Here is a 26,938-nt window from a genome sequence, read left to right on the forward strand (position 1 = left end):
AGCTAACATATGATCTCAGATGTGACATCATGCTACAGCTGTCTAAAATACTATATTATTGTAAGAATAGTTTTTGACATGTTATATTATTTAAAGTAATATAATATGGGTGTAGTGAAATACTGTGTTCCTAAGTTATATAAGGAAACATGCATTCCCATGTTATTGGACCTGACAGGATACAAACAATATCCACTGCCACAATTTAATGTGAAAAAAATAGATTAGTATATTCTGTACAAGAATTAACAGATAATTTCCTGCCTGGGCACCATGGCAAAATCCCATCTCTACAAAAAATACAAAAATTAGCCGGGCATGGTTGTGACTGCCTGTAGTCCCAGCTGCTCCAGAGGCTGAGGTGGGAGAATCGCTTGAATCCCAGAGGCAAAAGTTGCAGTGAGCTGAGACTGCGTCACTGCACTCCTGCCTGGGCAACAGAAGTGAAATCCTGTCCCCGCCAAAATAAAATAAAATAAAATAAAATAAAGAAATAACAGATAAAACTTCAGAATTCCTGTGTGTTACCCTTAGAGATTTCCTTAAAAACATCTTTCTACTGTTTGCCATTTTCGTTTGGATATCTTTTTAAAATCTACCTTGCTAGGAATTTTTTGATTTCATCTGTTGTTTCTTTTTTACTATTTTCTCTTCCCCCCGGGGCCAATTGAACATTTTTGATATTCTGTTTTATTTCTTGTATTGACTTATTATTTATGCCTACTTTTATTTTTTAATGTTTACCCTAGGGCTTAAATATTTTTAATTAATTTAAGATTACCTTCAAATAATGTTATACTGCCTCCCATGCAGCATAAGGACTTTGCAATAGTGAATTTCAAGCTCTTCTTTATATCCATGTGCTGTTGTTTTCATGTATTTTGCTTTTACACATGCTATAAACACTAATAGTTACTATTTTTGCTTAGACAATTATATATTAGAATATTCATATAACATATAAATTTTATTTTGTGTAAATAAAATGTAAATAAAAATTTATATTAATAAATTTTATTTTACCTTTTCTTTTACCACTTCCAGGCCTCTTTATTTCTTGTATAGTTTCTTTTCTTTCTATTGTGTTCTTTCTTCCTGAAGAACTTCTTTAACCTTTCTTTTTTTTTTTTTTTTTTTTTCTTTTATTGTAATTATTATTATTATTATTATTATACTTTAGGTTTTATGGTACATGTGCCCAATGTGCAGTTAGTTACATATGTATACATGTGCCATGCTGGTGCACTGCACCCACCAACTTACAGAGAGAGACTGCTGCCAACAAATTCCCTGAGTTTTTCCTTGTCTGAGCGTCTTTACTTCTCCCTTACTTTTGAAGAATATTTTTGCTGGTTAGACAATTCTGGGTTGACAGGGTTTTGTTTTGTCTTGTTTCCTTTCTTTTGCTTTCAGCATTTTAAGTATGTCCCTTCATTGTCTTCCTGTTTGTATAATTTCTCAAGAAAAGTCAGCTATAATTATTTGTATTGTTACTTTGTTGGTAAAGTGTCCTTTTCCTCTGTCTTCTTTCAGGATTTTCTTTTCACTTGCGGTTTTTACCAGTTTGAACATGATATGCCTAGGTATATAAGGAGGAAAGAGAAAATATTAATCTGTTTTTAGTCCTCTGAGCTTCTTGCATCTATGGGTTGGGGTTTGCCAGTAATTTTGGAAAGTTCTTGGCTATTAGTTCATCTTCTCTGTTTTCTACCTCTTCTTATAGAATTCTAATTTCATGTATATTAAAGCATCTGGAATTGCTTGGATGCACAAGTCTTGGATGCTTTCTTCTGTTTGTTTTTAATTTTTTGAAAAACTATTTCCCCTTCCTCTCTGTTTTGGGTAATTTATATTGATATATCTTCAAGTTCACTGATTCTTCCATCAGCTGTGTTGAATCTACTGATAAAGTCATTGAAGATAATATGTTAATATGCTTTTCATTTTTAGCACTTTCATTTGGTTATTTCTTATGGTGCCCATCTTTCTGCTACAGTTGCCCACCTGATTTTGAATGTTGTCTTTATTTTCCGTTAGAACTTTTCATATTTTAATAACATTTATTTAAAGTTTACTTTCCGATTATTCTAACACCTGGTGAGGGTTTTTTTTTTTGTCTCTTACAAGTGTGTTTATTTTCTGCCTCATTGTATTGTTTATGGTTTTTTTACTGAAAATCGGACAACTTTTTTAACATAGTAAATACTTAGATACAATTTTTTTGTAATGGATACGGATGAACACATCTTCCTATTGCTACACAGTTAATGTGTGTGCTTATTTTAATACAGTCAGGAATTAGGTTGTCCATGAGCTTTGCTGACCCTATTGCTACACTCAGGGCCCCACAGATTTTATACTCCTCTTATGGTTCCTTATGTTAAAGGTATGTGCTGTATTCCTAGAGGTGATTTTCTCAATGTCTGCCATCACCTCGGGCTTGGCTTTGGGTCTGTCCCTTTGTGCTGTGTTCCTAAAGCACTCTGCCTCTTGTATCTCTCCCAGCTGTATTCCACAGCTTTTTTACTCTATGCTTGTTAGTCTAGTAGTGAAGAGTGGGAGAAGGAAAGGATCTTCTCTGATGTTCTGATTTAGCTTCAGTCTTAGGTAAATACTATATTTCTGGGTCTCAGGATAAACCCCTCTTGAATTCACCTTCTTCTCTTCTCCTGTAGTGCTGGGTCAATGCAGAAAGTTTTTTTTTCTCTTTTCCTCTTCTACAGCTTTGTGTGTTTCTACAAGTGGTCAAAGGCTTTTGTCCTGTAGGGGAGAGAGGGACAAGGGTCCCAGCAGTTTTTCTTTAGTAGCCACTGTTCCCCTCCCCTAGCCAGCACCATGTACCACAGGGGAGTTGCCTCAGTATTCTTCCAGATTTTCCCTGACAATTCCTGGTGAGATTTGCGGGAGAAAACATCTGAAAGAAAACAGAAACATCCCTTTCCTAAGGCACCTGCCCTCAGTAAGCAAGTGCTCAAGATCTGCTTCTTCCTGGAAGTGCCCACCTTCCCTAAGATTTGGGGATAGTTACACTATCACCTTAGTTAAGTGACGGGTTCAAGAAAAGCTGTTACTTTATGGTTTGCTCAGCTTGTTTCTTGTTGTAAGGGTGGGAGCGAGGATCTTTTTCACTCTCCACATCTCTGAGGTAAAACCAGAGCATTGGGTACCTTTTACATTTCAATTTAGAGGATAAGTGAAAGGGTTTGCAGAAACTCTTTTTAAATAAAGAGTTATTGGTATGAAAAAGACACACTTTTAAACTTTGTCTCACTACCTTTCTTTTGTTCATATCTGAGCAAGCCAGAAATCACAGAGTTGAGTACTAAATTCTTCCAAAAACCCTTGTTTTTCCCTGTTCCCTGGTTGCTTATCTCCTTCCTCTCTATGAGATCATGCGATGCCTGTCAGTCACAGTGATGGGGAAGGGAAGAGCCAAGAGGGACTGTTTATCTGAAGAGAGCAGAGCTCCCTGTGTTTCAGCATCTTCCCTCTCCCAGATAGCGTTTTGTTTTCTGTCATCGCCTGATGACCTTGCAGTTTTCTCCGATTTTCATTCATGTGCCACACACACAATTTCAATGCAAAGGCCAAAAAGGGTCTAGAGGTCAAAAGTACTTTCAGTAACAAAAAGTTTATTTTTGCTAAGAGTTTTCTGTCTGTCATAGACAGGGACCGAAGTGATATGGTAGATTTGGCCACATAGTGTAGAAACAACATTGAGGATTATATGTTACATATTTTTTCCTTTGAATATCAAGTTGAAATGACTGATCCAGTGGCAGTTGTGGGTGGGTTTGGGGACCTTTATCCAGTAATGAGGACAGAACGACCCTGAGTCATCTATACCTTAACTTATCTTCAGTGTTACCCCTGTCATTTGTAAGCTCTATGGTCAGGGGTGATATGGTTTGTGTTAGTGAAAGAGAGAAAAACTAATATACCTCTGCAATAGGCCTCGAACTGTGACTGTTACTTCGTTAGGTTCATAAAAAAGTTTATTTTAAAATAGATACTGAAATAAATTTTTAATGCAAAATGCCAAACTGGCCACAGTGAGAGTCAACATTTCCAGACCCTATTTTTACTTTTGGTTTTAAATGGCTGTATGGTCCCAGAAACGTAATTAATCACTTATTAACTATGCCTCAAAACTGATAAAATGAAATGTTTATTCTCTCTTCTATGTCTCATACATCTTAACTCCATCATGCTGGAAATCTGGATGAAGAGTAGAATGTGAAAAACAGATGTTTCACACACACAACTTTGGTAATTTGTAGATTCATATTCCTATGTCGTGAATCTTTACATTATGCAATTTTGGTATTATGGAGACAAAGTTAGAAGCTGGCTATCAGTTTAAATTTCTAGTCAGTTTCTTTCCTCTCTCTTTTTTTTTGGTGGAGTTTCACTGTTGTTGCCCAGGCTGGAGTACAATGGTTTGATCTCAGCTCACTGCAAACTCCGCCCCCGGGGTTCAAGTGATGCTCCTGCCTCGGCCTCCCAGGTAGCTGGGATTACAAGCATGCACCACTGCACCCAGCTAATTTTGTATTTTATTTATTTATTTTTTAGCAGGGATGGGGTTTCACCATGTTGGTCAGGCTGGTCTTGAACTCCTGACCTCAGGTCATCTGCCTGTCTTGGCCTCCCAAAGTGTTAGGATTACAGGTGTGACCCACCGCACTCAGCCAATCGAAATTCTAGACTGATTCCTACAAAAGGAAATGAAAATTATTTAAAGATCTCAATCCCAGTCAAAGTAAAAGAGAAGAAAGTAATATAAAACTACAAGAGGTAATGTCCTTATTGTCAAAAAATTATACTGTTCTGGCAAACTTCATGGAAAGTGATATTTGGAAATTTAAAATGCTTCATTGTGATATTTTATACCTGTATCTAATTTTCATAAAAATTCAGAAACAGAAGCAAATTAAACTTGTAAGTATGATCCTTCCTTATTGAATACAATCATTCCAACAGCATTATCACCAGAGTTGCTACCTTCTGGCCTCAAACCTGTTTATGCCACTTAATATTTTATTATCTTTGATGAAGCAAAACAAACAATTCACAAGAAAAAAAATGAATAATAGGTGGAAGTCATTTGTGTTGACAGTATTGAGGCATGATATTTATAGACAAACACACCCAAAATGACCATGTTTTCTCTCTAGTATTACCATAAAACCTAAAGTATAATAATAATAATAATAATAATAATTACAATAAAAGAAAAAAAAAAAAAAAAAAAAAGAAAAACCTCCCCTTCACTTTGCACCCCATCCATGATTGATGGGCAGTGCCAATCACTTCATGGAGCTTGTTGATGTTTGCTGTCATGGCTGAAGCTCTGTGAAGTTTGTAACAGAGTGACAGGCAGCATTTCAGTTTGTTGGTGGTTTTCCTTAAATAAGGTGGAATCTGGTAATAAATGAGACATAAACTAGAGAAGGCACCAAAAACTACAGTGGGATCTCCCTCAAACCAACTCCACGGCCACGCTGACACAGTATTAAGTTCCTGGGATGAAGAATCTTTTAGGATTTGTTGCTGAATATAAGACTGACTATAAATAGATGAATTATTTTCTTGGCATTTTTAAGAAATTTGATTCAGGAAGTAAGTACCCCATGACCCTTGTATATTCCACAGGGCTTAATTACTTAAGAGTTCCTCGCATCATTTATTATACCAAGATTAAATTAAAATGTCGGCCAGGCACGGTGGCTCAAGCCTGTAATCCCAGCACTTTGGGAGGTGGAGGCGGGTGGATCACGAGGTCAGGAGAACGAGACCATCCTGGCTAACATGGTGACACCCTGTCTCTACTATAAATACAAAAAACTTAGCTGGGCATGCTGGTGGGCTTCTGTAGTCCCAGCTACTTGGGAAGCTGAGGCAAGAGAATGGTGTGAACCTGGGAGGCAGAGCTTGCAGTGAGCTGAGATTGCACCACTGCACTCCAGCCTGGGCAACAGAGCAAGATTCCATCTCAAAAAAAAATAAAATTAAATTAAAATGTCCATCATCCTTAGTTTTTATTGAATGACTACTAACTGCATTGATAATTATTCTTAATATATCAGAGATTATGTCAAGTGCTTTAGCATTTGAATATATGACATGATCTTTGCCTTTAAGGCATTTACAATCCAATACTTATAAGATGTATTTAGGTATATGGGATGGTTCAAGCACTTTTTTTATTATAATTTAAGTTCTGGGGTATATGTGCAGAACGTGCAGGTTTGTTACATAGGTATACACGTCCCATGGTGGTTTGCTGCACCCATCAACCCGTCATCTCCATTAGGTATTTCTCCTAATGCTATCCCTCCCCTAGCCCCCAACCCCCAGACAGGCCCCAGCGTGTGATGCCCCTCCCGCCCCCAACCCTGCCTTGTCCACGTGTTCTCATTGTTCAACTCCCACTTATGAGTGAGAACATGCTGTGTTTGGTTTTCTGTTCCTGTGTTAGTCAAACACATTTTTTATGAGAATAAAGACCCATTTATTTTTCCATGGAAATTAGAAAGGTTTCTATGATTTGTCAGTATTTGAGATGAACTGTAAAGGTTTGGAAGGCTTGCTAAATAGTACATGAGGTATATATATTTGACCTATAAAAACATCATAACTTAAAATGTGAAGGTCAAAAATTGCATGAGTGAAAAATAGTGAGTTAAGCTTATGTGAAAGGTTATATAGAATATAAATGTATATTGGCATATCTATCTAAGCTTTTCCTAGATTTAAGTGAGAAATTTTATTGTCAAGTAAAATATCATGTTATTTTCTCAGGAAAAGAAAAAAGACTTAAGGGACAAGAAAATAATGGTCAGTGAAGGAGAAAACATATTCTAGAATTCGATTGTGGATAAATTTTTACTTTAATTCCAGGATTTTATTTGTAACAAAATTTTACAGCTAATGGACAGGATCATTAAAGAAGAATTGTTGTGTTAATTGCCTCTGTTTTCTAATATGAACTCTCTGCTCTTGTCAGTCAATTTAAAAAGAAAAGCACCTACAGCCTCAATATCTAATGCAAAAATAGCTTTCTCCATGGTTTTGATGATGGTTTTTGCTCTGTTTACAATGGACAAATCCTGCTCTTTTGAGATCGGCTTCTATATTCAATTCAGGCAGAAAGCTGGTTTCTTCTCCAGAACCCCCTTCCAGAATGTAGCTCCCACCACCAGCATGTGCATTGACCAAAGAGTAGTGGTTTGCGCAGAGTGAGGAAGGAGCTTTAATATGTGAACTAAGGTAGTAACTTTATTTTGGCAGAAGAGGTGTCACTTGAAGTGTGGTGCAGAGCCAGCAGTGCATAGAAATAAAAGACTGTAGTAGAAGATGGGCTGTTATTAGGCTGTCTCCGAGCCCAGCATCCTAAAGCAACTACAGGGACTCTGAAAATCCCGAATTCAAACTTGGCCCTCTGGGTTGTTATGAGGGCTTATACCTTCTAAATACCTACACACATTGTATGTGGGTCTCCATTTGTATGCTTGCTCTTGACCCTGAAACTGTTAAGTTAGTTGTTTTTTGTGAATAATGAATTATGTATAACATTTATTATTACACTGCTTTATATGATGATTTACCTGATTTTATTATAATATCTTGTTTCCTCAAGTAGAGTTTATGCTCCTTGAAGGTGGATACTATATTGTGAAGAACCCAGCAAAATATTATACATATAATTTTTAATCTATAACTACTTTGACTGAATTGAGAAAAGAACATTATTCCACCAGCCAATATCCTAAATTGTACAATTGTAGACTATGTTGATGTTTTATTATGGTGGGGACTTTCCTCTATTGTATGAATACATGAAAACATTCCCTATAAAGATTGCTTTCAAAAAATTCCTTATTTGCTTAAAAATAAACACAGTTTCTCTGTTATTTTAGGGCATTGAAAGAGTAGCGAGGAATCTTAATAGAATAAATCAAGGCTTCCAAATGTCAGGAGAATAGCACTTAGAATGACATTCTTTTCAGCTTGATGGAATGAACATTTAGATTAGTAAAGACATGATTTTTATTAAAATTCAGCCTCATTATTCATAATACAACCTCAGTTTCTATTAGGACCATTTTATATATAATAAGAGGAACTAGGTACCTCTTTGGGGTCATTTCAGGGGCATTTTGAAGGACGTTTTTTTTCAGCAACATGTCATGGTGTCTAAAAATTTACCATTTCATTCTACTGTTAATCGTCATCACCTTTTCTGTGTAGTCCTTCTAAAAAATACAAAAAACTAGAGAAAAGTATAGCATGATGTTACTCTTGCCTTGGTGTTGGTGTGCTTATCATGTGCTCCCAATACCTTGAGGAAATAAGAGAGCAGTGTATTAAGTCCTTGCCACACACAAGCATTGGCATCACAAGATGCAATCAAATGTAGTGGTAAGTTTTAGATGCCATGGTGTGTCTAATTACAACCTTTGAGACATACCTTAACAGGTAACATATGTGCTTAACCATTAGAAAGTGATTTTTTTACAGCTATGACAAATAGGCCCCCAAAAGACTACCGGGCATGGTTTCTGATATTGTAGAGATTGGAAATGAGCATAGTGCCTTGCAATTAATGCAACCAACGTGATCTCATCTATGTGAGCAAACTAGGAGAGTTGTTGCTCTTCTTATGGGTGTTACACTTCTATTACTGCAGGCTAAAATCTCTTTCTTCATCTTCTTTCCTCTGTCACCATAATTACGTGGTTGTCCAATCTTTTCCTTAATGCCTCCACCTAAAAATTGGCTACACTCCAGTTATTATATTTAAGGTAGTTTTTCAATGATTTCTCTGCTTCTTCTCACTTATAAAAAAAGACTTAACTGAGGCAGGAGAATGGCATGAACTCGGGAGGCAGAGCTTGCAGTGACCCCAGATCACGCCACCGCAATCCTGCCTGGGCGGCAGAGGGAGACTCTGTCTCAAAAAATAAATAAATAAATAAATAAATAAACAAACAAACAAATAAATAAATAATGACTTAACAGGATCCCTCTTTCACAGCTGGAATCACAACCGATCATAACTAAAGGATTTTCAAGTTATTTTCTGAGTTTTGTTACTTTCTTTTCTTTTAAATGATATAGAAACACATAAATATATTTTATTCTCCCACATGAATATTTCACACTGTTTCTTTGAATGATGATTCTTTGACAGTTTTACTTAAAATTCTTTGTTGCATTTTCATTGGCAGTATCATGTCTAATTTTATGTGACAACTTGTTCAGGTGATAATGGCAGGGTCCCCTAAAATAGTTACACATGCTTTCTCCTGGGGTTAATACAATTTATAGAAATGTCCATAGACCTTGATACACATGTATTTATCCAGGCATCTTAGATAGTTTCAAAGACTGGAAGTCTACCACAACTACCACTGAGGGATAAGAAAACCTACCATCTTACCTTATTCTGTCCATCACTCTGGAATGGAGACATTTCCTTCATTCCCCTCCTAGTTGCTTGTAGAAAAGGAACATTGCATCCCCAAGGAGAGGGTTAAATATTCTTAAGACTTCTGAGACCCAGCCATGGGCTGGATTTTCCTCCTCCATGACAGGAAACCCATATGTTGGCTATTTTCTGAACCATTCCTTACCTTGCCTTTCCCTTATAGTACTGGTCAGCTGTACTCTCCTGCTTGACTATGCCAACACAGTTAGTTTCCATATTTGGGTCATTTTCTACATCACTACCTTGCCCAGGAGTCAGGTACCATATCAGGTCTTGACTACCTCCTCATCATTCCCTGACAAAGTCTCTTGGAATCATGCTTAGAATTAAGCATGAGACTAAGTGCATTAATCTAGAGAGCAGCCACATTTTAAGAAGTATATTGCACATTTGGCATACATTGAGCATGTGGTGAATTAAAGGCTTTTATCTTTTTTTGCCACATTGGTTTTTAAGTCTTCCACCTTTATGATATGCTTTTGTGGTTTGTATTTTAACTAGATGTTTTTGCTCTGATTACATTTTATTTGGCCAAGCATTCCAGCCTGTAAAGAGGTTTTCTCTGACTGCAATTTTTACCATCCCTCCTAGCAAGTTCCACGCCCAGAGGAAAAAATAAAATGCTCAGACTTAGACTCAAGTTGCATGTCCACCACTGACTGGCTGTGAGCCTCCAACTAGTTACTTCCTCTCTGTGAATTGGATTTTTTTTTTTAAGAGAGCTGCCAGGCATAGTAACTTACACCTGTAGTCCCAGCACTTTGAGAGGCTGAGGCAGGAGGACCACTTAAGCCCAAACATTTGAGATCAGCCTGGGCAACATAATGAGACCTTACCTCTACAAAAAGTTAAAAAATTAGTTAGATGTGGTGGCATGCACCTGTGGTCCCAGCCACACAGAAGACTGAGGCAGGAGGATCTCTTGGGCCCAGGAAGTTGAGCCTGCAGTGAACTGTGTTCACACCCCTGCACTCCAACCTGGGTGACAGAGAGAGACCCATTCTCAAAAAATAAAATTTTTTTAAAAAGAGAGACGGCTGATGCCATAACTCCACAAGGCTTGGATCAAGTTTCATATAATACAACATATTCATAACACTGACCAGAATACCTACTTAATAATATCAAAAAAAGTAACAAACCAACAAAATTACAAACAAAACAGCTTGTTTTCAAAGTCCACGTAGTCCTACAAAATACACATGACTTTTCTGATTTTATTTTATTTTACATTTATTTATTTATTTTTGAGATGGAGTCTCGCTTTTGTCGCCTAGGCTGGAGTGCAGTGGTGCGATCTCGTCTCACTGCAACCTCCAGCTCCTGGGTTCAAGCAATTCCCCTGCCTCAGCCTCCTGAGTAGCTGGGATTACAGGTGCCCACCACCACACCCAGCTAATTTTTGTACTTTTAGTAGAGACGGGGTTTCGCCATGTTGGCCAGGCTTGTTTCGAACTCCTGACCTCAGGTGATCCGCCCGCTTTGGCCTCCCAAAGTGCTGTGATTATAGGCATGGGCCCCCGTGCCTGGCCAACTTTTCTGATTTTAATGATGACACTATGGACATATATCGCTTAACGATTACGAGGAGTTCTGAGAAATGTGTCCTAAGGCGATTTCACTGTGTGAACATCATGCTCCAATCTTATATCAACCTATATACTATAACTTAATACACCCCTGGGCTATGTCGTACAGCCTATTGATCCTTGGCCTAAACCTGTAGAGCATGTTACTATATTAAATACCGTAGGAAATTGAAACATAATGGTGAGTATGCATCTAAACATATCTGAACAGAAAAGGTACAGTAAAAATACAGTATTATAATCATATGGGACCAATGCCATATTCGCAGTCCACTGTTGACCGAAAAGTCACGTGGCATGTCACTGTATATCCTTTGGCGGTAGGGCTTGCTCTTCGCTTCGCATGTGTGATTTCTACCTCTTTACTAACATTCAGGCTCTATCCTTTGACATTACTGCTTGCTTTTTAATTTCCCAGCTACTATTATGCAGCAAATTCCATGGCCCTTCAGAAAAAATTGCAGGCCTTGTTCACCTTGGATTCCCTCTCTCATTAATTGGGCCTTTGTTAGATATCTCTCATCTAGTATAAGAAGAGAAGACTACTAGATTCTACAAGGAGTGGAAGGATGGGGGAAAAGGATGCCAAAGAAGGCTCAGATTGAGGATTTCAGGACCTTAAAGCCATACATCTGATGTCTTATTTTATTACTGCCTAGTCTCACTGATAGTTTTGTTATGACTTCTCTTTCTCATATGTGAGTTTGACAAAGATCCTTTGAGCAAACTTCAATCTACCTGCCAAGTTAATTTAGCAAGAACATCTCACTCTTGATATCTGAGCACTCTTAATATCTAATTAGGTTCCTCATCCTCCTACAGCCTACAGTATTGAGTATAGTAACATTCTGTACAGGTTTGTGCCTGTAAAGTTTTCCATATAGGTTTTCAGTAATGGAGGAGGATCAGTGGGCTAGGGGTGAAGTAGGCTATACTATACAGGTTGATATAAATATCAAGGATCATCCTGGCTTGTCTTCAGCAACTCTTGAAGGTCAGTTTAGCCAGGATCCCACTTACCCCGATGTTTCCTCTTAGTAATTTTCTATCCACTGACAAGTACGCTGCTCCTTGACTATCAATTCCTACCTCCCCATGCTGTATTTGGTGCTGAGACCAATTTCTCTGCAAAATCCTATTGCAGTGGTCCCTATACCTATCACTATGGTCATGAATAAAATCTTCTTTACCATGCTTTAGCAAGCATCACTGATTTTTTTTCTTTAACAGTTAATAGTATCAATAATTCCAATAGTTTTACTTTCTAGTTGGCACTCCTGTGATTAGTCCTGATTGAGAATATTGCACAAAAACTTTTAAAATGAAAAGATACAATAGCTGAATGAATTGTGAACCTCAGTCCTCCATTGTCCCAGTACTCCTCCATCATTCAGAGCAATGGTCCCTACCCTTTCTGGCACCAGGGATTGGTTTCATAGAAGACAGTTTTTCCACGGATGGGGGATGTGGGGATGATTTCGGGAAAAAATTGTTCTATCTCAGATCATCAGGCATTAGATTCTCAAAATGAGTGCACAGCCTAGATCCCTCACATACACAGTTCACAATAGGGTTCACACTTTCATGAGAATCTAATGGCAGTGCAGATCTGATGGGAGGCGAAGCTCAGGTGGTAATGCTAGCTTGTCCACCACTCACCTCCTGCTGTGCAGCCCAGTTCCTAACAGGCCACCAACCAGTACCAGTCTGCAGCCTGGGAGGTTGGGGACCCCTGATTCAGAGGGTGTGATCAAATTTGTTTAAATGACTTTGTCTATTTTTACTCATTGTACACCTTTTTTTAGAGAAGAGTATACAGTGTGCTTGTTCAGCCTTTGAAGATAAGGAATTATTTTCTTAAGTGAGCATTAATGAAAGGAGAATGCATCATTCTTTATCAGCCGATGGACTCAGAATTGCTGACGGCTAATGCTAATAAAGCCACATTAAATGGAGAGCATGAATTTGTCAGTTAAATGAATGATTCTTAGTGGCAAGGAAGCCTTATTCTGTTGGATGTTTGAAGAAATTGACATTTATCATATACAGACTGGCAATAGAAATAAACACAAAGAGGGCTGCTTTTGTCCCCTGTATTATATGTATAGATGGAGAACAAAAATATCACCTGGGAAACAGCTAACTCGAATCTCATTTTTTTTGTCATTGTTGTAGCTATTTGTTTCAAAATGTTTTCCCCATGAGAGCCTGCAATCCCTCCCCACCCTGAACTATCAAATTTCAGACTACAAGTTTTCAATGGCAGCCGATCTGGAGAGTTGCATATATCTACCCCTAGACAGCTGCATTATGGAACTAAAAGAACTGCATCTAAATTCATGAGCCGATAAAAAGTAATCTGGCTAAAGTCTTTTTTTATACCAGAATATACAATGATAATCACACTCCCTTGAATTACAAATGTTCCATAACCGTTCAAACTAGTACTGAGTTACTGACATTATTTGAAGTAATGACATAATAAAACACATTTTAAAAGACAAACTCATAATTTACTTACTTCTTGCTTAGAAAATGTTTCAGAAATCTTTTGAGATCATAACTGATAGAACTCTGTGATTTCATAGACCATCAAAGGCTTGAATATATTTTAATAAACCAGGAGTATTAAAGTGGCTCTAGCTTGCTGGCTATATTTATTTTCCACCTTCCCATGGCCTTTTCAACAATCTAAAATTATGGCTAAAAATTAATTAAAACTTATAGTGACCTGGAGCTTTTTTAATTAACTAAGTGTTTTTTTTCTTTTTTTTTTTTAGAGAGAGAGAGAGGATGTAATAAATCACAAATATCTCTATTCTCTATTTAAATAGTTCCTTTAGGGTAAATTTGTAGAAGTTCTCTAGTTTAGACAAATTAAGCCTCTTAGTACACAGAGCATGGATTCAATAAATTGAAATGCAAGAGAGTTGACAAAATACATTTATAATTTATCTTAATATTCACATTTTTCTGATTAGCAATTCAAAGCTTGGTATTGAATTATTTTTGGAAATGGCAAGTCATGGTTTTGTATCACTAGCCACAGAGTATTAAAGAATCTCTCAGTGGTTGTGTTGAATTCACTGCCTGGTTGAGATAATCAATTTTGAAGAAATATATTAATACTTAATAATTATGATTCCCTGGGATTTATTTTATAGTCTTAAGCTGGAAATTTTGTCAAATACTCTTTCTTGTCATTCCAAATAAGCCCTTTTATTCTAATGGCTCCCATTAACAATAAAAAAAGATAAACTCAATTTAACAAAATTATCTTCAGCAAGGCTTCAAACCTTGAAGTACATGTACAGCTATAGTGAACATGTGTCATGTTCCTGTGTCTAAATCCAAAGTAACAGAAGGTAAGAACTTGATACAGATGAACCTCAAAATGAAAACTACAATGTGAAAGCTAAAAATCCAAGATTATTCATTATACATAATATTACATATAAACAAATGAAATATTTGAGGATCTGGCATCAAAGATTTTGAGCAAGGACAATTACAACAGAAAAGAGCAAATTTCTACTCAACTTCTTTTGAGTCGTGCCAAAACAATAGCTAAGACTTAAGAATGCTCAAAGACTAAATATGATGTGGGAGAGAAAGGGAGAACAAATCAAGATAAAGGAACTAAGGACTAAGACATTTGAAGCCAAAATGAAATGGATAAAACATGAATATACTGGGCATTTAAAGAAAAGGTAATCAATAAGCAGCATAGACCTTAGAGGACACAGCCATCAACTCTGTCATTTACTTCAAGGAAAACAAACTCTCAACATCTACTAAGCTATCCTAAAAATTATAGTTTCCCCTCACTGGGCAAAGACCACTTGAAAGAGTCAAGCAGAACCCTCTTCTCCTAAGTAAGTGATTAGAAAAAATCAATTTTAGCTACAAAATGGCAGACCATTTCCTGAAGAGCTTAGCCTCTGCAAATTGCAATCTATTTGAGGAAACCCAAATACTTTACCAAAAACTTTGAACATTACCTACTATAAACTTAATATGTAATACAACTGAAGAGAAACAATAAAAACGGGGCCTTCAGGATGTAACAAAAATGTGAAGGCATGAATTTTAGAGGTAAAGCAGTCCAGTTCCCCCATTTCACAAATAAAGTAACTAAGCATCAGCCAATTAGGTGATTCTCAATATCAGAGACATGACTATATGTCATTTGGATCAACATTCCAATCATGGAATTTACAGCATAACAGGCCAGGTGCTGTGGCTCATGCCTGTAATCCCAGCACCTTGGGAATCTGAGAAGGGTGGATCACCTTAGGTCAGGAGTTTGAGACCAGCCTGGCGAACATGGTGAAACCCCGTCTCTACTAAAAAAATACAAAAAATTAGCTGGGCATGGTGGCACGTATCTTTACTCCCAGCTACTTGAAAGGCTGAGGCAGAAGAATCGCTTGAACTTGGGAGGCAGAGGCTGCAGTGAGCGAAAAGTGCCTCTGCACTCCAGCCTGACATCTCAAAAACAACACCACTACCACCAACCAAAACATAATGTCCCACTCAAGTTTTCATGCCACAGTGCAATTGTCCTCTAGCAAAGACTTTCTCCAGATAAATCATAACATTTGTGAATTCTGTATTTATCTCATATTTATTTTGCATTTCTTGTAGCTAGAAGCTAGTGTAGTGACGGGCATACACTGAAATTCTCAATTATTCTTCAGTGAATTATTCAAAGGAAGGTGGAAGGTAGAGGACACTAAGAGATGAGAGAAAATGGTGCCAGAATGTTATCACAGAAAACAAAATGTCAACTGAGAATGGAATAAAGAGAATGAATATGCTCATTGAAAATAAACATCAGGCTTAGATTTAGCATCCTGAGGTTTCAAGTAGAATTGTTAATGATTATGTGGGTTTTAACCAAACACTTTGTATCCACAGCAGTCCACCATCCAACCTGCCTTCTAGTTCTTTATAGTGTGAGTCTGGACACTTTCTTACATTGAAGTTGTTTTCTTCTGTGAGGAGGGAAGATTTAGGTCATTCTGATCTCCTTTCTACAGCAGCCTGAACACATGAGCTGTCTAAAGATTGTCCCTGAGAGACATTTGGAAACAAGGGTTGAGACTACAGGATCTGATACCTGAATCTCACTGCAAAGCACAGCTTGTGACTAACTCACTGTACACTCTGGGACATATTATTTCAAACCCAGGGCTTTCAATTTTTCACCTGTAAAATAAGGATAATAGCTATTGCCTCATAGAATTGCTGTGCTAGAGTAATTAGATAAAGCAACTGTAAGTTCTCCACAAATATTAGCTGCTATCTTCCAAGATCTCCTTACATCTTCTGGCATTCCAAATTTAACTTTCATTATTACTAGAACTCCTTGGATTGAAATGTATAAACTAACTTTTCTACCATTTTCAATGTTTTTGTCAAGTGGGAAGGTAGATTTAAATCTTTAGTCTACTATTTTGATCCACCTATCAAGAGAGAAGGAGCAGAGATCTGTTAGTCAAACATTTGCATTTGGTTTTTTGTCTGTTTTTGTTTGTTTTAGCCATATGAAGGAATAAGCTCAGAGATATTTATGACTTGGTTAGAAGTGCTCAGTTAATCAGTGACAGAGCTGCTTCTTTTTATAAGATGCAGTTCCTTCTCAGGATCACAGTAAATTTCTGAATCCAGTATCCAGTCTTATTAAACATAAGGGATTAACAAAACAAAATTTATAAATCAAGTTTAGGTAGAAAGAATGATGGACTTTTGGGAGTTGCAAAGATGGAGTTTTCATTTTATGATGTTAATATTAAAAAACCCTGAAAACTTTAGGTGTTTCTGGCAGCCAAGTGCATTGTCATAGTGATGACAATTGGCACCCTCTTATGCACTTCACCTGGCAAAAGATTAGGTACTCCTGGCATAGACTTTTTCTGCATATGAGATTCAGAAAGTAAGAATTCTTCATACTTAAGCAAAAACCACTGGGTGAAGATAAGTTGAAAAGGGACAGATAACCCCACATGAATCCTAAACAGATTGAGGGTTCTGTGAAAAAATAGACCTGCTGGCATAAACAAAAAGGTGAGGATCTGACTCCAGAAAAAGCTACAGGAAAGGAGGCATATTTTTTCAACAAACAGTTGTATCCCTGAATTTATCCATTTTTACATACAGTTAGTCTTTCTCTGTATTCCACTCTGTTTTGTCTTAGGAGATTCAAGTTGTGTATAAAAGACAATTATATCATTTATATATAAATTTTAGTAGATGCTTAGTTGGTATTTACTCTGTATACAGAACTTTGAGAAATACAGAAGATGAAGGGAGTTTAGGTCAGTGGGCAAAGCATTGTGCTAATAGTCAGAAAATCTGAATTGTAGCCCCGAGACTGGTAGAATTAACTCAATATATGGCATAGGCAAATATTTCACAGCCTCTCTGGGTTTCAGTTTCCCACTCTATAAATTGAGGAGGTTGGATTACGAATGCCCATTTCAACTCTAATACATTGTGAAAGTTATAGTGGAGCACACTATGGACAGCAGGGTATTTTAAGCCAGGAACTCTATTTCTGGACCTCCATCTAAATGATCATTTGACCTTAAATCAGTTATTTAACTTCTAGCAGACTCTTTTTTTCTCATTGATAAAATGAGGTGTTGGACTGTTTGATCTTTAAAGTTTCTTCAAGGTGTAAGAATCCGTGATTCAATTCATGACCCTGTCCTCAACGAGCCTTCCATCCAGTTAGAGATACAAGATATGTACATAAAAAGGTCAACAGCAATATCAGCCAAAAATAGAACAGATGTCACAAGGCAATGGATGCCTTAATGCCAAATAAATGTGGCAGATGGTAAGTAATATGAATCTGAGGCAGGAGAGATTGTTTTGGTTTGGATAGTAAGAAAATCCTTCATAGAAGACTCATTGTAGCAGATTCCCAAAGAGTAGGTGAGGTCTACTACAGCAGAGAAGCTGATGTGGATCTGAGCATTATGGTGAGCAGAGTCTCAAAGGTAGGAAAATGCATTTCGGACTGGAAAAGACATCAGTATGGCATCAAAAAATAATGGTAGTATAGATAGATAATTTGAATGTTTAATTTTAGGCATGTTTTGAAAATTGTGTCTAGAATAAATCATCTTACAGTAATGTTTAGTGTAGGTACTTTTTAAATTTCCTGATCAAGCAATTTCCTATTCAGTACCTATTAAAACCTGGATTTTTCAGGGGACTGAATGCAAAAGGTGGAGATCACAACTTCATTTGTTAGCATTACTGAACACACATCTAATATGCTTCCTGTATTATTTCCCCAAAATACTTAAAATTAATTTTTACCACAAGGTCTATTCAATTCAAATGTCGTTTTCAGGCAACTTCAGACCAATGCAAATGACAGATTCTTTGAGGCTAGAGAAGGCTACCTTTGAAACAAATTACACTAGGAATTTATATAGAAGTATTTGTCTGGCATACGAAAGGCAGTGTAGCCCTGGGGTTTATGGTTGTTACTTCAGAGCCAATGGCCCTGAAGCTTTACATCACATGAATGGTATAAAGCAATGCTTTATAATGTTGTTAGAAAATCACAGTATTTGCACTAATTTCTTGAGAAAGATTATCAAGCCCATCTGGGAGGAGGGCAGCATATTTTTTGAATGCCATATGCTGAAGCATGGTTGTAGCTTGGGCAGATGCTGCAGAGGATAAAAGCATTTTATGCACTCCTCTTGGATAACTTGTCTAATACAACTCTGGCTCCAAATCAGGCCCTTGATTCAACAACCAATCTCAATCAGAGCTATCAAAAGTTTTCCTCTGCCCTAGAGTATATGTTGAACTTACAACCTCGGAAGTTGTCCACTCTATTAACAATGTATTCAAATTACAAGCAAGCATTTAATGAATGCTGAGTTTCAGAGCGACAGCATGAAGAATGGGAAAGCCTTAGGAATTGCTGAAATGAAAAGGCTCTTCTCTTAATTTCAAATATCAGAAGACATGAGCAGAACATGGCATCTTAGCCATCTGAGCTTTTAAAATGTGACATTGGCAGACATACAATGCTCAGCTCTGTGGTACCTGAATAGTCGAGGCTTTGAAACATGAAAGTGTTGACACCTTCAAACGCTCAACTAGCTTTATTTGAAAGATTCTTCTCACAAAAGAAGACTAACTCTGCCATTTGAGATCAATGCATTTCTCAGAAACACAGTGTCCCCGCTTTATATTGAAACAAACTTGTTTACCACATATTGACTATCTGTGTCCCATGTGCAGAAAGTATTTGACTAAATTCATTTCTTTGTGATAACAAAATACCCAACAGAATCAAGGATGACTTTTTGGGGGTGGGCAGGAGGATGAGAACCACATTACTTATTCTCTAAACAGTGAACTTTCTGCAGGTTTCATTATTTCAAGGAGTCAGGATGAGAATTCCGAGTAATCAAGGGCGTATTAAGTATTATATATGCCACAACAGCAGCAATGAGGAAAACAACACAATTTCATCTATTCATTCTTTCAGCAAAATTTAGTGAGCGCCCACTATATTCCTTATACCATTCATGTGATATACAGCTTTGGGCCACTGGCTCTGAAGTAACAACCATAAACCCCAGGGTTACACCTGGCTAATTTTTTTTTTAATTTATTCTTTTTGGAGACTGTGTCTCACTATGTTGCCCAGACTAGTCTCAAACTCGTGAGCTCAAGTGATCCACATCCCTCGGCCTCCCAAAGTGCTGGGATTATAGGAATGAGCCACTGTACCCAGTCCACCTATCATATTTTCTGTCTCAATAAATAGAACAGTGATTCAGCAAATAGCATAATTCCTCTAAGTCTCTAAATCTCTTCACCTGCACTGCTGTCTTGCAATCTTCCAGCTGCTCCTATTGTTTTCCTTGTCTTTAGGGACTGCTGAATGTGACAAAGGAAAATGTGAAGAGTGAGAAGAAAGGTGAGTCTAGGATTTAACCTTGAGGAACAGAATAGTTTTATGAATGCCCAGAGGAAGAGGAGCCTGCAAATGAGACTGGGAAGGACCAGTCACGTGTAGTAAAAGAAAATAAATCAGAAATGTTACAGGAGCTACAGTAAGAAAGTATTGGAAGAAGGAGGAGACATGCCAACAGTGCCAAAAGTAATCTAGAAGTCAAGTCATGCTAGAACTGAGATCAACACCCATTTCATCCAGCAACAAGGAGGTACCTGGCATTCTTGGAAAGGGTAAATTTATTGGTAGAGTAGGAACAGAATGGAATTTCAATGGGATGGGTGATTATGCAATGGAGGATGAGAAAGTAGGGGTGACATTTTCTGACACCTGGAAAATTCTGACTTTAAAAGGGAGATAAAAAATAAAGTTTTATGGGGAAATGTGTGGGTCAAGGGAGGAATTCTGTTTTGCAGTGTTTTTCAGATGTGAGACCTGAGGAAATGTAAATGCTTAAGATAAAAATTTGTTAGCAAGGAAATTACAAAAGCTACATGAAAGAATGGGACCATCTGATGCAGCCTGTATGCTGAGGAGGAAAGAGGGCAGGAGTGCAGGTAAAGCGTTTGTTAAAGGAGGAAATTTATCCTAAAGTAAATCTTTTCACCAGGGCGTCAAATGATACTTCACGTAATGAGCCAACCTAGTAGGAGGAGAATTTTGAAGAACTAATATTATAACAGGAGGACAGTCACCAATTCTATGTGCTGGACTGGACCTATGTTTAGAATGGGAAATGTCAAAGGGGGCCTTTAGGAGTTAGCTGTTAGAATTTATTGCGAATACTACTTAACCATTTGCAGAGACAAAGTTCTACTCCCCACTTCATAAGAAAGTTAAAACTCATTTTCGTGTTGTGAGTGGTACATGGACAAACATATACTCATGCAAAAAACTGAAGAGTATTTTTATAATCTGCAGAAAGGTCTGCCCGGGAAACTGACACCCGGACAACATTTTGCATACTCCCTCCTAGGTACCCTAGGCACCATTTGTCTACTGATACATTTCTTTCTTTCCTTTCCTTTGTGTTTTTTATTTTTTTATTTTTTATTTTTGAGACAGGGTCTCACTCTGTTGCCCAGGCTGGAGTGCAGTGGCACAATCTCAGCTCACTGCAACCTCCACTTCCCAGGTTCATGCAATTCTCCTGCCTCATCCTCCCTAGTAGCTGGGGCTACAGGTGTGCACCACCATGCCCTGGTAATTTTTGTATTTTTAGTAGAGACGGTGTTTCACCATTTCGGCCAGGCTAGTCCCGAACTCCTGACCTTAGGTGATCTGCTCACCTCTGTCTACTGATTTCAAGTTAAGAATTTTGGCCCTATTTTATGGTTGTTGCCTTTGAGTGCAGAAAAAAAAAAAAAAGATAAATTTTAAAAGACTGAATTAGATGTAAGTATATATGAATAAGATAGAGAATTGTGAAAAATAAAAAATGCAATAGTAGAATTAAAATACATATCCAATATAATCTAAATAATGCAAGGAATTGCAAATTCAAAAATTTTTTTTTATCATTCACTTTTTTCATGAACATATCCTGTTTCTCTTTCTAATTTCCTAATTACTTTAATTAGCATTTTTATAAACTTTGCAGCTCTTACTGTAGTAGGGAGATTTTTTGGTATTGAGAAGATGCTTTCATAGGCTGTAGTAATGCAATGAAATACTAAATTGGGGGTATATGCCAACGCATTAAAAAACCTCAAATAATGTTTTTCTTGTCAGTGCAGAGACCATTTTCATTAGTGTTTAATAAGTAAGGGCATAAAAGACAAAAAAAAATTGTACGCTTTACTTAAAAATTCAACTTCCCAAGACAGAGGTTAATATCATTTTCTAAATCCTTACCTAAACCACAATTCAACTGTTCATCAAAAATAACATTTATCCACACAGAGTTCTAACTTTCTTATGGTTTCCTCATTCATAAATCTAATCTCTACTTATATCCCCTGCCATTTGTTTACAATTTTTAATCTGAAATTTCTCTACTTTCTCTTTCTTTTTTCAATATCTGTCACCAACACTTTGGTTCAAATCGCTATGATCTCATATACAGAACACTGAATTAATGCCCTGTCTTCTCTTTTTAGCCAATGTACCCATTAATCTTTCTAAAGCACTAATGAGATTAATTTTTATCAAACATGTGAGATTGCTCCCGAATAATAGGTTTTGCACCATCATTCCCAAACAAACCTTCAAGCCTCTTACACTTCTCATGAAATGAATCCCCATGGATAAGCTTGCTTGGACTATGTTTAGGTCCACAAAAGTTAGCAACAATCCTATTCCATTCTTGGTTGATATAAGAGAAGCTGCTCAGAGCACATTTCTTACATTCGCCATACAAACATATGCAAGTTTCACAGACACATATTTGGCATCTCTGTTCTCTAAAATATACGTCAAATTTTACCTTTTTCATGATGCCTCTTTGAGTCTTCCCAGGTGGAATTAATCTTATTTACTTTGAAGTCCATGGTACATAATTTCTCCATTCCTATGCCATTTATTAAATGCTACCTTGCACTGACATACAAAACATGAATTGCTTTCTTTCTTAAATATTATTGCAGTTTTTCCACTGAGAGGATGCTTTTTATGCCTATATTGATAGAAGGCCGTCTTGCTTCCATGTGAATATGCTAATGCTATGGAGAGTTCTACAAAGCAATTGCCGTTCTTGGTGCTAGATCTCAGGCAGCTATCCCAAGAAGTAAGAGCCAAGTTGCTGACTTTGGTCATTTGCACTCAACTCCATTCCCACTACATTTTAAGAGCTGAGTTCAAAGAACATTTCCTGCTGACCTACAGTAACAATGGGACCATGGAAGCTTTATGTGCTTTACTGCAATATCCTACTTTAAGGATGCTGTTGACAAACAGATGGGATACCCAGTAGACTCACCAAGAGTGTCACAGGTTGAATTATAGCAACAGTGTGCTATTGCACAATGTCTAGAAACTAGGTTTTCTTTTTATTGTGGTGGGAAATTGGGTGATGGCAACCTTTTAAAAAAATAGCTATTCCCAAGTACCCAAGTACACATTATGTTATGTTTCATAGACAAAGTGCTGACATGAATCAACAGTTTAGATTTCCTGGCTTAAGAACTATTCACAAAAGAATTGGATTTGGAGTATTAGAGGTTAGAGATCACTCTGAGTCACAATTAGTGATTTAGTATATCTTCATTTTGATTGATTTTGTCATGGTACTTTCTTCCATTCACAGCAAGCAGAAAATAACACTTTATCAGTATTACCGTATTTTAAAAATAAAGTAACTGAATAAAGAATATTTTTACTAACTACTTCTATTAATAAATTTAAGAAATATTAGAGACAAATCCTATGCCTTGTGACTAAATTTATATAAAGTTTTAACATTTGGAAATTTTGGTGTTTTCCCCTTTCAAATTGCTCTTCTCTCCTAAACAAGGCCAGACTTGAAATGGAAATGTACTATGGAATCCAGCCACACATGATAGACACATGAAATCCAGAATATCTTTTACTGTAACATTTTAAGACATGACACTGCCAAACTTGAATATGAGTTTACTGTGTAGTCACGTATAGCCTTTCTTATATGGATATCAAGGTTATAATGTTGCTACCTGAATGATGTCAAAGTCGGCTTGAAGATGTTGATACCTTGGGAAGGCTATCTGTGCTGTAAAACTTTAAGGCTGTAAACTCACTATAAGAAAAATTTACAAAGACCTTTCGAAGCAAAAGTCACTGAAGGGAACAAGGTTAATGCATTAACCTTAAGACAGAGCATTTTCTTAAAAGATAGGCACTTGTGCCTATTTGTGATTTATGACCCCTACATTTTTTGAACATTTCGTATCATCACTATTACCATCACCACCAACAACATGCACAAATATTGATTCATTGTATTCATAATTGAATGAAACTTTTTTTTTTGCTTTATATACAGAACACTTTATTGAGTAGGCAAGGCTAGCTTAAGGTGGAAATGGGCAGATTCTAACAGTGTTAAAGTTTTTCCCTTCATCTCTGTGTTCTCTCTACCCTTTGATTTCCCCCATTTAGGCCTTCTTGACACCGTTGAGATGACCTGTCAAAGAAAGCTACAGGAAACCAAAAGTGTAAAATGTCCCCTCCTAAACAACCCATTGCATTTAATAAAAGAATCCAGCAAGAGCAAGACTTAAATTGGATATACCTGCATAGGAGAATTGTTATCTCTGTGCGTTTGAAAAGTAAAACTTTCTCTGGAAGTATCTTGTGTGTGTGCACACGCGCGCATGTGGGTGGGTGTGTGCAAGGAAAAACTTTCGGAAAATATCTATGTAAGTCATCTAAAACCATAACCACTTTCTTTCATGATCTCCCTATTTTGTGAGGAAGGTGAAGTTGACTGACACTGACCCTGACTTTGCCTCAGTGAGGCTCACAAAAGACATGTTTAGAAGGGCTTATCTGTGGGAAACAAATGGAACACATATTTGCAAACCATCTGTTGCAAATTCCCTGGCTTAAATTATTTTGTCTATCATATTTTATAAATACATTAAGAATAAAAATCATCTTTAAGATCTGAAAAATAGGTTAAACAGACCAACAAACACTGCTTCATTAGATATTACCATTGGAAATAATAAAAAAGCCAAGGAACTCTCTTCCGGTCTCCATCTCCTGCCCCAACTCTGGCTGGTTCCTCTGTTGGTCCCTGCAGACACTATTACATCAAGATAACTCCTTGGTTATGTGTTAACCTTGGGGCCAAGTTTGTTAAGACAATTAACACATACTACTGTTACAACAAAAGCTGGAGGAATATAGGTATTAACGAGGTGTTATTTGGTGCCACACTTGAGAAAGAATAAAATATGATGACCACCTTTTGATCAGTCATTATTGTTTCAGGGTCTTGAAAGCTTCAGTTAGTGACATTTTTAAAAACAGTGAAAATGTGGTATTATTTGGCCCACAGAGATGTGGCACCCCGGTCTAGGCTGTCCCTTACATGTTATCCACTGGGAGTACATTCAATCCATATCGGAGCTGTGTTGTATGCATTAAGTACCTACAAACGTCATCAGACAACAATAGAATGGAAAAGTCCAAAGAGAATATTAGACGATAAACAAAAATCCTGCTAGTATTATCACAATTATCTCAACATTTCATGGAAAAGAGAGGCATAAAAATTTGCTTCCATTGGAAGACAGGAAGAAATGGCACTTCAGCTCAATCTTATGTAATTGTCATTTTAATCACTGAAAATAGTAATGTGAAAAAATTGTCCAACCTGTAATTATTGTCTTTACCTTCAGCAAAAGTAACAGACCCCTCCTCTCTTCCCACGTAATATTTAGTTGCCAACTTTTTCATAGCATATATCTAAATCTTACCTTGTTGAGTTAGTTTTCTATTTGATGATATAGATCACTTACTGCTTGTATTATTCTCCACCGTGGATATCCTTAAACATAAGCTACACATCATAACACTTACCGAATGCTGAAAGATTAACTTGATCTTCTCATGGCAAAGTGAAGTGTTGATATAAGAGAAGCTAATACAATTCATTTTGAGTTCTGGTATGTCTAAGATATATATTAATATTTTGTCCTGAACAATACTAAGTCATTCCATAGACAATCTATATGTAGGTTTACTAGTAAAGGGTTCCATCTAAGATAAAAATACAGTAATGATCACAGTAAATGGACAACTCTGGGTCTGGGGCAGGTGGGCTGTCTAGGAGGGGGAAGCCAGTATGTTTTAATGCAGCTGAAAGGAGACAGAAAGAGGCAAGACTTAGAATCTAAAAGAAAAAATGCTTTTGTGGGAAGCTGAGCTGAGGTTGCTTAGCTAGAGGGACAAGAGAGTTATGCCACAATCTAATAAGGGGAGCAGTTACATAAAAGCGCCTGCAGTGACTTATTAGCCAGACCTTAAGACAAGTGGAAGAGAGAAGGACAAGTTGGGTAGACAGGGACACTGAGCAGCACTGTCAAGATTTGAGACCAAATAAGGGAGGATAAAAGTGGGGTATAATGAAGATCGGGGACCAGGGACTTCCAGGTGAGCTTCTACTGCTGACCAGATGAATGTTCTTATAAAAACTATCTATTTTTCATAGACTCTGTTAACCTGCTCATAAAACATCAGGTAGAAATAGACGGCCTTCAAAATTACTTTCAGCTTTAAAAATGTTTGAATCTATAACAAATACAAAATGTTTTCTGCACCCTCTAAAAATTCATTCTGAGAAATAGTGCAATCTGAGATTAATCCATTAGTTGAGTTTAGTTTCTGGGAGGAAAAAATATTTCTGGAGACTAATTTTCAAATTATACTTTATAAGAAAATGAAAGTTATGCACCATAAAATGTTTTCCTTTTTACCTTAGTTTCTGAAATACTTAGAAATTAAATTAGATTTTAGGAAACTTAGAGTAAAATGTAGCTTTCAGTAACACTAAGAACCACTTCACAGGAGCCTTCTGCTTTTGGAGACAAGATTTTAGATTTTCAAATGTGTGGTATGTGTGTATGTGTGTGTGTGTGCTTTTGTGGGAATAAACAATAGAAAAAACTATGTTTGTGTGTATATATATATATATAAACTCTATGTGTGTGTATATATGTATGCATACACATACACAGTTTTTCCTATGGTTTATGTATATCTATATACATATATACACACACACAGTATAGATATATATATATACACACACACACAATTTTTTCTAGTGTTTCTCTCAAAAATATCTCAATGCTTATGGAAAGTGCAGAAATATAGATAAATAAATCAAGAATTAGTGATTCATTATCTGTTATAGGAAAAGAATGAATAGAAAAAAGT

At 36.8% G+C, this 26,938-nt stretch overlaps 1 long non-coding RNA gene across 1 annotated transcript in view; it reads left to right on the top strand.

Moving 5' to 3' along the window:
* The window catches only part of LOC129051678 (uncharacterized), a 43,788-nt gene extending 19,451 nt beyond the window's left edge, over positions 1-24,337 (top strand). The window contains exons 2-4 of the long non-coding RNA XR_008516108.1: positions 19,996-20,041; positions 20,494-20,634; positions 24,152-24,337. This is a non-coding gene — a long non-coding RNA (uncharacterized LOC129051678). The remainder of the gene's footprint in view (positions 1-19,995; positions 20,042-20,493; positions 20,635-24,151) is intronic.
* Positions 24,338-26,938: the final 2,601 nt, after the last annotated feature.

Source organism: Pongo abelii, chromosome 17 (assembly GCF_028885655.2).
Source record: "Pongo abelii isolate AG06213 chromosome 17, NHGRI_mPonAbe1-v2.0_pri, whole genome shotgun sequence".
Taxonomy (NCBI): Eukaryota; Metazoa; Chordata; class Mammalia; order Primates; family Hominidae; genus Pongo; species Pongo abelii.